General features: G+C 41.0%; 1 protein-coding gene across 2 annotated transcripts in view; it reads right to left on the reverse strand.

Annotated features, from left to right (window-relative positions):
* The window catches only part of ncoa1 (nuclear receptor coactivator 1), a 70227-nt gene extending 61042 nt beyond the window's left edge, over nt 1-9185 (reverse strand). The window contains exon 1 of one of the 2 annotated variants that reach the window (XM_030405913.1): nt 8375-9185. The gene's annotated coding sequence lies outside the window, so the exon portion shown is untranslated. The remainder of the gene's footprint in view (nt 1-8374) is intronic. The other variant, XM_030405911.1, reaches the window with a different exon arrangement.
* Between the last annotated feature and the right edge of the window lie 1212 nt (nt 9186-10397).

The following is a 10397-nucleotide window of genomic DNA, read 5'->3' on the forward strand; positions in this document are numbered from 1 at the left end:
TTTGTCCAGATGAGCATCTGCAAAGGCCAAGTTGGCTTTTGTGTGCCTTATCTGGAGAAGTGGTGTCTTACTTGGTCTGCGTCCATGGAACCCAGCAGTGTGCAGTGTCCATTGGACTGTCTGCCTTGAGAGGCTGCCACCAGTAGATCCCAGACTCAACAGGATGGCCTTGGTGGTGATCCTTTGATTCTTTTTCACCTCTCTTACTATCCTCCTGGCCAGCACAGGTGTCACTTTTGTCTTCCAACCCCTTCTTCTGAGATTTTCCACAGTGCAGAATGTCTTATATTTAATACTATAATAACTATAATAATAATAAATATTCAAATATAATACTTTGCACTGTAGCCACTGGACCTTGAAAACATTTAGGTATGGCACTATAGCCCTTTCCTGACTTGTGAGCAGCTCCAATGTGCAGCCGCAGGTCCTCAGTGATCTCCTTTGTTTTAGCCATGACTGTCCACAAACCAGCTGCAGAGTGCTGCTGTTTTTCACCTGTTGAGTTGATTAAAACAGCTGTTCCCAATGAATCAGGGTAATTAGGATGCTTTAGAACAGTGTGGACTATTTTTGACAGTCTGCAAAAGGTATAAATAATTTTGGACATGCCACTTATTGTTCAAATGAAAATAAAAGCTGAGAAATAACTTTTCTCCACAACGATGCCTCTTGAACACCGTCTTATTATCTTTTGGGAGAAGCCTGTGTCATTTCCGGTCAAAAAAAACAAACAAACTTGCTGGTTGAATAAAAGGTACTTTAAGTCAAAATTTGCCAGGGGTTTGAATAATTTTGGGCTTGACTGTATACAAACATTTCTCAAACATGCATAAGCAAGTGTGTTATGTTTGTTATAGTTTATTATTTAAGATTATTATTTTTCAGTGATGTTTTGTAACCATGCGCAGCTTTAATCATGACCTGCCAACAGACTGCAGATTTAAATTAGCTCTAAGCTAACTCTGATACAATGCATCAAATGGCAACTGTACATGGTCACTCTACAAATAAATGTTATTAAATTACATTAAGTATGAAGCCATAACTGAGTCAATTTAATTCAGAAACAGAATAAAGCTGAGGCAATATGGTGGCCAAATTTAGTTGTCATGTCAACCAAAATAAAAAGCAATGTCCGCACAAAAATGCTGCAAATAGTTTATATTTAAGGTCACTTAAAAACAGAGGAGTCTCCGTCACATTCTTCAACATTCTTTCAACCATTATCATTAAACTTTGTTACTTTTTCTCCCGATCATGGCTCATCCCGAGCTAATAAGCTAGCTAGCAACCACACCCCTAATACTAAATAAATCAAACTAATACAATAAGCTTCTTTGTGTGACACTGTTCCCATCAACCTCAAATGCATTAATACCTACAGCAAAATTACAGTGAATTAAAGACTATTTATGAAGTCAATTTCCTTGATTTTATCTTAAAATGCCACAGGAATTCTTATTTCAAACCACTAGGTATAGTATTTGTCAAATGAATGTTAGATTTAAACTTTGGTGCCCCTGAGTGGTAGTAACAAAAAGTCATCACATCACATGAATTGTTTGAAATAAAGTAACATCAAATCTTATTCTGTACATTTCATCTGTTTTGATTAATGTGACTCACGGTGGTAATTTGAGCTAAATGCTAAACTCAGCACTCTAAAATGATCACAATACATGCTAGCACGATGATGTTTAGCAGTTGACCATATTCACCTTCTCTGTTTGGAGAATTAGCATGCTTGGATTTGCTATTTAGTACAAAACACACATAACACCTGAAGCTAATGGGGATGTCATTTGTTTTTAAGTTATTTGATCATTATTTACTGCCCTTATCAAAATGATTATCAGGCAATGGCGCTAGAAAATAAGCAAGGGTATTAACAAAGTTATTATCTGTGGGGAAAATGAAGTTTGTCCCAAAATTCATGGCAAACCGTCCAATAGTTTTGAGACATTCTAACAACCAATAAAGTCAACCTTTAGTTATTTCACAAAAGAATTGAGAACTTTGACCTGAAGGTGGCGCTCCAGAAAAAGCCAGAAGTTCACCAAAGTCATTGGGTTTCGTCCTCTTTGCACCATCAACATCTGTTCCACATTTCATAGAAATCCACCCCCTACTTGTTGAGATATGTTACATTAAAAAAATACTATTGAGGCTATCATAATTTCTTGGGTGCACCTTAAAGGGATAGTTCGGGTTTTTTGAAGTGGGGTCATATAAAGTACATATCTATAGTCGATCTGTTCCCTACCGTAATCACCGATCAGCGCAGCCTCAGTTTGGAGAAGTAGAGAGCTGCTCCAGCCCAGAGGCTCAGCTTTGTACTGCAGTGAACGGGGTTCAGCAAAAAAGCGAAATTAACCACCTAAAACAAGGCTCACTTAAAAAAATCTATATCAGGTCAAGTGTACGTTGTATAGGTAAAATTCACACCACTTTACATCGCTGTCAGACTGCGCTTTCTTTTGGCACTACATTTTCTCAACCGCAGAACCCCCGTATCCCTACGCATGAGCGCTAATGCGGAAGGATATGGAGAGTTAAGTTTCGTTTTTATCGAAAGTAAACCTCTCGTCCAGCCGCCGCTCGCAGATCAGCTGTTGCCCAGTTACGCTAATGCGTAGGGATACGGAGGTTCTGCGGTTGAGAAAATGTAGTGCCAAAAGAAAGCGCGGTCTGACAGTGATGTAAAGCGGTGTGAATTTTACCTATACAACATACACTTGAACTGGTGTAAAAAAATTTATGTGAGCCTTGTTTTAGGTGGTTAATTTTGCTTTTTTGCTGAACCCCGTTCACTGCAGTACAAAGCTGAGCCTCTGGGCTGGAGCGGCTCTCTACTTCTCCAAACTGAGGCTGCGCTGATCGGTGATTACGGTAGGAAACAGATCGACTATAGATATGTACTTTATATGACCCCACTTCAAAAAACTCGAACTATCCCTTTAATTATGTGATCACCTAGATAAAAAGCTAGGTGCACCAGTGCAGCCAGTGTAAGAAGAGTAAAAATACAAAAAATAGTTAAATTGCCAAATTCCTTTATGATGCGTCCTTTTCCCTGTAGCTCTGGGTTTTAATAACCATCAACACCACAGGTAATGCATTTAGGGGTGAAAGGTCTGATCTTTTGTTCCATGAACAGTAGGGGTGTGCATTGGCACTGCCCTCACAATTCGATTCGATTACGATTCACCAGGTAACGATTCGATTCAATTCGATTCTGCGATGCATTGCGATGCATCAAAATTCTACTGCACACAACAAGGCAAACTTTTCATCAGTCATGAGGCAATACAAGCAGTCAGATATTGAACAACAGATTTTATTGGCTGCTATGTGTGTATTATCACGCTCCTGTTTCCCCTCTGTTAATCCAAACCCGCGGACTGTTTCTAATCATATAGATGCTGTTATAATGTGTAGTGATTGAGATCCTGACCCACCAAACATCCTGGAAAGTGACCAAGTTAAGTTTTTCGAGTTAAATTACATAATTATACATTATCACCATCAGTAAACAGGACACTGTCTGACTCTGTCACTCGCGGGGACGGAGGCTGTTTTCTGGGGGAAAGTTCCCTGAAGTCTCGGTCAGGAGAGCTGACGGTCGTGGTGATCTATTTTCGTCACAAACACTCGGTGAGTTAAAGTTTTTTTGCCGGTGACAGATGCTGTTTTTTGAGCAAAAATGTGAGGAAGAGTCGGGAGGACAGGCGGTGGACGGACAGGAGGACGGACGCTTCTCCACGTACAGCTGTGGTATTTGTTTTCCTCATACAAGTTGCCAAAGACAGTTACAGTTACTACGTTACTGTTGTTCGGTCCTGTAACGTTGCTTTGTGGGACATTTCTCTGTATTTAGTTGAGTGAAGGACCTGTGCAGTTATCAGACTGCACGACCGACACGCCCTCGCTCTGCGCCTCCGGATTATCCGTTCACACTGGGACGGCTCACCAATAATGCGGCCCTGATGTTGTTGTTATGCTAGCTAGTGCTGCCACTTAGCATGTAGCTACAGGCTGCGCATGTCATTGCAACGTTGCTCCGGAAATGCCCCCGGAAGTAATTGAAACTTCACAACTTTATTGTCCACTCAAGGCCAGAAAATAAACAGTGACATTATCAATTATGGCACGTTGCCGCATCGATGCTGAATCGTGCATGCCCCGCATTGCGATGCATCACCTACTCGATTATTGTTGACACCACTAATGAACAGTGTACAATGTTTAATAGTGCAACTGTTCATTCATGTTCTTTTCAAAACCACTTGAGTATGATGTAGCTGGCCCCGTAAACGGTTGTTGATATGTGGGTTGTAATATAAGTTAAACTAATCCTGCTCAGAGCTAACAGGTGTGGGGAATATCACACAGGTGAGTTTCAGTTCATAGGAAAATACTTTGACTATGGCCAGAAGTTGATGATGGAAACCAATCACCTCACTGCATATAGAACTCAATCATCTTAAGAGGGTAACATTATTCACAGAATGAGCAAGAGATGACATCATTTCATTTAGAAATATGACAAAAACAAACTTCAAATGTAGAAAAATCAAAAGAAATGTACAAGTGACTAGAAAATACAGACAAAGATGGAGATAAAGAGGAACTGATTCAGATTATGTAAAGTTTTAGTGCTAAAGTGGTTCCACATAAATATCAAATTTCATGCTGCTATTAAAGATAGATTTACAGTTATATGCCAGCACCAAAAAGGCAAACACTGGCAACTGTTTATTCTGAGACATTCACAAGCCATCATCCCCAAAAAGTTACCAGCCAGTGTGGCAGGTAAGCCTCACTGACTCATCTGCCACCACAGATAACATCCATCAGCATTTGCCTGGTAAAAGCATCTGAGTGACATTATCACAGGTTGGCTGCAGGTGTCCGGGGGGGGGGGGGGGGGGGGGGGGGGGGTCAAAACAAACAGCATGAAAATCTACTCAAGCACCAGCAGAAGAATGCCGTGACAGTCGCAGGCAGGCTGCAGCAGTGCTGAGTGCTAAAATGGCTGCTCATTCTCCATACAGACACAGAGTTTAGCTGGGAGGAGGAGGGCTCCCACTCCCAACAATTTGCCTCAAATGTGGCTCATCCTTAGGTAGGCTTAACAGCTCGTGTGAGAAGCTAATAAAGGAAATGCCACTGCTTGGAATAGAATAAATATTAAACACGTATAAGACTTATTTTAGTCTTCTGGAATCATCAAGCAGCAATAATCTCCTCCCTCATCTACCTCGACATCTCCATCAGTGTGCACAAACACTCTCTTTCATCTAGAGAGGTGATGGTAATTAGCACTATAGTGTGTCATCGTGTTGTGACAAGATCTGGTTAAGGATCATCTCTTCTCCACATTCCACGTCAGGGTTCTTACAGTCAGATTCAAGCACTTTTCAAGCTCTTTCAAAGTGCCTTTTCAAGGTTTTTCCGACCAGAAACATCCGTGGTAAAATACATACTTGTAAAAAAACAAAAAAAAAAAATCTGACGTTTTTGTGCTAGATACCACTAAAATTGTTTTGTAGCGAGCTTTAGCATTCTAGGGAGGGGTGATAAATTTAAGGGAAACATAGAAAAGTTGTGTCACCTGCTTAAAAGTAGACTTGAAACCCTTTGTAGCCTAGCTGTGCTGATATTAAACAGCTTTTTAACAAAATAGTGTAGTTTAACCAGTTTCAAGCATTTTGTCCAAGTGTTCTCAAGGGTTTTCTAGCACTTGAATGATTCCTGCATTCTTGTGGAAGAACATCCACCCTTTATACATTTGTTTTCATTGACTATTTGCTCTTTCTTATATGCCAAGACAAGATTCATGAAGACATGGTATTTTGTTCAAAGTTTGAGGAATATATAAAACACTAATGCCTATTCTAACTTCATTGTTTTGATTCCATCGTTTACCGGTTGTACTCTAGCAGTCACAGCAAACCTTGAACTGAATAACTGAGGTCTACATTGAACTCTATACTGGCTCTTATCTGGTCTACATCTTAGCCTGGGGGGCCCCGCTACAATGCTTTAACTCAGAACATGATAAAGTCTGCTACACCAATACTGGTAAATATACTTCCCTGCTATCAGCAAATGTACTCAAGCAAAACAAAAAGTAGATTTACATCAACGCTTTTTAACAAATAGTGTGAGCTAAATGCCACTGACTAAATAGTAGTCTGATAGCAGTGGTGTCAGGATCACATTCAGCTTCAATGGTCAAACATGTTTACATATACAAGGAAATTGAGTGCTGTTTTTAGATTTGCTCTCAGTTTACTTATACAGGAATAGACATACTAAGAAAGTTAAGAATAAGGACAACTAAGCTGAACAAATAAAGGCAAAGAATAGGCAGGACCGATATGTACACAAATATGTGGGAAAAATAGGCATTAATAAATACATATACACATCTCACATATACATGAGTTGTTGTTGCTTTAGATGTTTGACTTGAGCCAAAAGAAGAACTTAAAAGAAACTAACACATTGAAATAAATTATACTGAAATATACTTCCCGTCCACTGGAGATTAAACAGATTGATGTTCAAGAAAACAGTCGCATTTTAGCCTTATTATCAGAGATTATTGTTGACATTTCAAAGACAGTACTCTTCACCAACATGTCCATCATTCACCAAACTGTTCTCTGTTAGCCTACAGCACTTTAAAGTGCACAAAGGCCAAATTCCAAAGTAACTAACGCTCAAATGGCTTTCATAAACAAACTACTGCAGTACTAATAATACTTTTTTTTTGGAACAACACATAGGTTAAAATTATTTGGTCACTCAAGACGACACACTCCAAACAAGCTCAGTGTTTAGATGACAATAAATTATATAATATATATTAAATTAATAATTGTTTAACTAATCAACTGACAGAAGAAGTCAAAATTCTCTGATTCCATCTTCTTAAATGTGAAAATATCTGGTTTGTGAACAATACAAGATATCTAATGATTTCATCTTGGGCTTCAAGGAAAAAATTATCCAACATTTTTCCTCTTTTTCTGACATTATATGGAAAAAAAAACTATTCAATTAACCAAGGAAACAAAGAACAAATCAACTGAGAATGAGAGTAATTGTGAGCAGCCCTGCTCAATTCAGCAATTTGCAAGTTTTGTTTCACACAGAAAAAAAGTTGCAGCCTGACATGTTTGAGTTAAATTGCCTTGACTTGACACTGCATGTCATGCTACATGACTGCTGCACATGTGCACATTGCGATGACCATGCTGAAACAATTTATTGTGCAGCCCTAATTTAGGCATAAACAATCTTTAAGAACATGTCTATAAAAAGCAGCTATTCTAAACTGTCAGTTTGCAGTAAAGTGTTTTAGAAATCAGTGCAACTCAGTGTTTGACATGCAAGTGTGTTTTTCCTAATACATAATAAGCACTGATTTTATTCCTTATTAATTGACTTGGTTGAAGACAATTTTCCACACTGAGATTCACATTTTACACTCAGAAGTGTTGAAAACAAATGCTCTATTTGAAATGTTACACAACAGGCTGCACACACTTAAAGGTGCACTGCGTAGCTTTAATCACGAGAAGAAAAAATCTTCATTGACTGATTTTCATGCTGAAATTAGTAAATAAACAAACGGTCTTTGTTTTCATGACTGAATAAACAAACTTTATTTACGTGTGGCGGACCCTGCCATCTTTCTAGCTTCAAACGATGTCTTGGGACCTTGTTTTCCTCTGAGAACAGCGTGTTTTTTCAGTTATGGCAAAAATAAATATTTCTGAGTTTGTATCAGAAATTATGAATATGACATTTCTGACTACATAGTGCCCCTTTAAATCAGCAGCAGGACTACAATGAGAACAGAAAATTGATTTTGTCCATTAAATAATCGCTTACCCAAGACTAGCATCTTCTTCATCTACTTTGGAGCATCTTCAACACTACACACGAGTTATGTATGTCTGTTATCTAATGATGACCAGAGGTTTTGTTTTTGCCCTACACCAAGAGGTCAGGATGTCCTTTAAGTTTTCGCGTTCAGGACGCAAGTTGCGGGCAAATGAAGTGAATCGCAGCGACGCCTGGAGGCCGTCAACACTGACTTACATAAGGACAGCCTCGTAGGTTTCTTTGCAGGTGGCGAAGGAGCAAAATGTCCCAGCGACCACTGCACGTTATGTATTCAGTCGGAGAAGATGGTGTCGGTGAATTGTAGCGACGTTATGTGGAAAAATCAACAATGAGTCAGGCATGTTAGGAGGCCCTCAGCATTAGCCCCGCTGCAGCGGACAGTAAAATCATGGATGGTCAGGATGACATGTTGTCAGGCTGTGTGTGTGTGTGTGTGTGTCGGATGTCTTACCTGTTTTGTCGCCCGTTGAACTTGTAAATAACAATCCTGGCAGCGGGGTCCTGCTGTACGTTGTCACGTTGGATAATTAATTCCCATGCAAACGGCAGCTCAGGTTGTGCGCAAAAAAAGACCCCAAAAAACAAGCCAGTTAGCTAACTTAGCTAACCAGCTTAACTTACTGCTTGCGACAAGGATAGTCAGATGTCTTGACTTTTTATCCACTCTTACTTTGGATTAAACAATTTGCGACCCGTTGTGGCGAGCATGTTATAAACCCGAGCGGGTTAGCTGGGGAGCCGGGTAAAACTTGCACGCTAGCTGGCTCGCTAGCAATTCAACGCCAGCTTCTGTTGACAAACAAGCCTGCGTAGTTAAAATCACACACGACTTGAGGCTAGCTAACGCCAGGCTGCCAGCACGGCTAGCTTAGCCAGCTAACCAGCTTGCTAAGTCCAAACCTCGTCCCGTAAATCCGTCCTCGCCGTGTCCGACTTGTATCCCATCGGCAGCAGCGGGTCGTAAGTAACTCCCGGGATCACTTGCGGGCGGTTTCTGTGTTTCAATGACGGCGCACTCGCGTTTTCAAACCCAAGTTATCGCTTTGGTCTCTGCTCTCCGCCATTTCCAATCTCTCAACACAAACAAACAGGGCTGCTCGTCCGCACGGAGCGTCGGGGCGCGTTCACGAGGAGGGCAGCGGGCAGAAGCCTCTGTGCACGGTGGTGATAACAGAGGAGCTGACTTCTGATCAATAACAGAGGAGCTGACTCCTGATCTGGAACAGAGAAGATTGTCCATCAACTCAATCCAGAAGGTATTCAGAAATGCTGTGTGTGAAGGGCCCTATAGAGAGTAAGTGGAGTCGCGTGCGCTGGATACAGGTACAGTGTGTAAGCATTGTGTGGTGAGGAACTTTGTTATCTTTGGCTTCAACCAAACACCACCTAAAAATATTAGACTTTAAATTAAACAGACACCGCTAACCTGTCCATCTAATTGACAGAATCGTGTGTGTCGTGTATTTGCTGATGGGGGTCATTCATATTCATCTCAGGGATCAATACAAAGCCTTAAGAATGGCAGGATCAGCCCCAATTCAAATCCTGACTTTATCTGATCGATCACATGTGGGAGCTAAATAACAAGGTTATAAAACAACATGCATGCAGTCAGTGCTGGCGGCCATGTCCTCCTGATTTTCTGGGAGTTTAGGTTTTTAAAGGATGAGTTAACCCCAAAATGAAACATTCAGTCTCTATCTACACTCACCCACATGGTGATGGAAGGTCAGGTGAAGTCTCTGGAGCTTCACCGTCAAACAGCGTTGCGGCATTCTTCTGCACAACTGGAGCAGATGGGGACGATCATACGTTTTCTCAGTGTTTAGCCGTGTGGCACCACTTGGCGACACCTCAACCTGCTGAGGCGTCCTCCTGGACTCTCACTCTTGGCATGTGTTTTATATAATTTACTTGTATCTGACAGTGCGACTTTGTTGTTCTATTCTGTACATATGTTACATCTTTTGAATGTCTTGTCTGTCCCGGGAGAGGGATCCCTCCTCTGTGGCACCTCCCGACATCTTTTCATCGTCAAATACGTTGAAACGTCATCTTTTGGATGTCTTTTTGCTCAATGGGGCATTATCAGAGTCCCGAGATCAGTTCGGAGGCCGAGCAGAGGGGCTCAGTAACGGGGGCATTTAGCATGGATGCATGCTACAGAGGGAACAAGACAGACATTTCTCTGTGTGGCATCATGTTACACTTGGTTTGGGCTTGTGCCTTATAACACGCTGTAATGATAGGCCTGGCAGGACCAGCAGGCTGATATCATGGCAACAAACATAATCATGCAGGGCTCCCAACTCGTCACACACACGGACCACGGACTGACACTCTCATACCAAATCTGTTCTTTTGCTGCATGGATTTGGTCTGTATGCAGCCTTGAGCACACCTAAGTAATTTCTCCCACTAGGGCTCTCTCAATCAAAACAGAACAAATTAGATATTGTTTGATCATGGGAGTT

Source organism: Sparus aurata, chromosome 22, assembly GCF_900880675.1.
Source record: "Sparus aurata chromosome 22, fSpaAur1.1, whole genome shotgun sequence".
NCBI classification, from domain to species: domain Eukaryota; kingdom Metazoa; phylum Chordata; class Actinopteri; order Spariformes; family Sparidae; genus Sparus; species Sparus aurata.